This window comes from Hyperoodon ampullatus, assembly GCF_949752795.1.
Source record: "Hyperoodon ampullatus genome assembly, chromosome: X".
In the NCBI taxonomy this organism is placed as follows: domain Eukaryota; kingdom Metazoa; phylum Chordata; class Mammalia; order Artiodactyla; family Ziphiidae; genus Hyperoodon; species Hyperoodon ampullatus.
The window spans coordinates 112,781,507-112,783,874 of NC_136913.1; positions in this window are offsets into that span (position 1 = coordinate 112,781,507).

A 2,368-nucleotide genomic window follows, 5' to 3' on the forward strand; every position below is an offset into this window, starting at 1 on the left:
AGTAATAGTTGTCACCTTTAGATTGTACTTGCACTTCCCAACTCATCTTGGTCCTGCCCCGCATTTCAACTAATTCATCTCACAAGTCTGGATCCTCTGAGCACTTGGGTTTGTTGTTTGTAGGTCCTAGTTTATAGGTCTATCTTAAACCTGCTCTTTTGGGTTCACTGCCTACTATGATCCACATGAAGGCAAGTATATGACTGACTTGTTTTCTGTTGCATCCTGGTTCTCAGAGTAGACAGTAAATGTTTGTCAGATGAATTAATGTTCTTTCTATCTGGAATACTGTAGTAGATTGGATTTTAGGTCCCAATTTTCCATTCTTCCCTGTGTTTTTCCCTTTGTCATGAGACTTTGCAGTTCTTCCCTACTTTCGACCTTGGCCTTGGCCATGTGACTTGTTTTGACCAATAGGATGTTCATAGATATGAGGTAAGCAAAGGCTTACATGGTTGGGCTTGCTCTTGTGTGCTTCTGCCATCACATGAGAAGAACTTGCCCTGGGCAGCTTGAAGGTCCAAGTAGGATGAGAAAAATGTGGGAAAGACCCGGATCCATATCCACCATTTGGAGCCATGCACAGCTGAGATCAACTGATCTTTGGCCGACACTCAGATATATGAGTGAGAAGAAATGTTTGTTGTTTTAAGCCATAAGTTATAGGGTGGCTTGTTATGAAACAATAGCTAACTGATACATATGTCCTATCTTCTCTTCTCTAGCTCTCGAAATACTGCACATCCTCTGTTCATCTCAAGAACTGCTTCTCCAATATACAGTGATTTCATCATCCTCCAAATTCTTATAGCACCTCTTTTTTAAAACAGCTTTATTAAGATATAATTCATATACCATACAATTCATCCATTTAAAGTGTACAATTCAATGGCTTTTAGTTTATTTATAGAGGTGTGCATCCATCACCACTATTGATTTTAGAACATTTTCATTACCTCTCCCCCAAACTGAAACACCTTAGCCATCACTCCCCAGCCATCACTTTCACCACCACAACGATCCCCTGGTGATAGGCAACCACAAATCCGTCTGTAGATTTGCCTATTCTGGACATCCCATATAAGTGGAATCATATGAATGGGATGTGACTTTTTAAAAAAAAAAATATTTATTTATTTTTGGCTATGTTGGGTCTTCGCTGCTGCACACAGGCTTTCTCTAGCTGCAGTGAGCAGGGGCTATGCTTCCTTGCAGTGCGCAGGCTTCTCATTGCGGTGGCTTCTCTTATTGCGGAGCACGGGCTCTAGGTACGTGGGCTTCAGTAGTTGTGGCTCACGGGCTCTAGAGTGCAGGCTCGGTAGTTGTGGTGCATGAGCTTAGTTGCTCCGTGCCATGTGGGATCTTCCCAGACCAGGGCTCGAACCCGTGTTCCCTGCATTGGCAGGTAGATTCTTAACCACTGTGCCACCAGGGAAGCCCAGGATGTGACCTTTCGCATCTATCTTCTTTCACAAGCTCCATCCATGTTTTACCATATATCAGCACTTCCTTGTTTTATAGCTAAATCATTCTCTATTGTATGCATATGGCAGATTTTATTTATCCATTCATCACTTTATGGACATTTGGGTTGTTTTCACTTTTTGTTGTTTTGAATAATGCTGACATGAACACTTGTGTACAAATTTTTGTGTGAATATATGTTTTCAGTTCTCTGAGGTATATACCTATGAGTGGAATTGCTGAGTCCTATGGTAACTGTTTCACTTTTTGAGGAACTACCAGGCTGTTTTCCAAAGAGCCTGCACCATTTTATGTTCCCATGAGTAGTGTATGAGAGCTCATCAACACTTGTTATTATCTGTCTTTTTTTTTCGGATTTAACATTTTAGGGACGCAGTTGTTGTTGTTTTTTTTGGCCTCACTGCACAGCATGCGGGATCTTTGTTCCCCGACCAGGGATCAAACCTGTGCCCCCTGCAGCTGAAGCACAGAGTCTTAACCACTGGACCGCCAGGGAAGTCCCTCTGTCTTTTTGATTCTAGCTATTCTAGTGGATGTGAAGTGGTGTCTCGCAGTTTTTTTTTTTTTTTTTTTTTTTTTTTTTCCTTACGCGGGCCTCTCACTGTTGTGGCCTCTCCCGTTGTGGAGCACAGGCTCCGGACACGCAGGCTCAGCGGCCATGGCTCACGGGCCCAGCCGCTCCACGGCATGTGGGATCCTCCCGGACCGGGGCACGAACCTGTGTCCCCTGCATCGGCAGGCGGACTCTCAACTACTGCGCCACCAGGGAAGCCCATGTCTCACAGTTTTGATTTGTATTTTTCTGATGACTAATGATGTTGAGCATCTTTTCATGGGCTTATTGGCCATTTGTATATTTTCTTTGGAGAAATGTCTGTTCAAA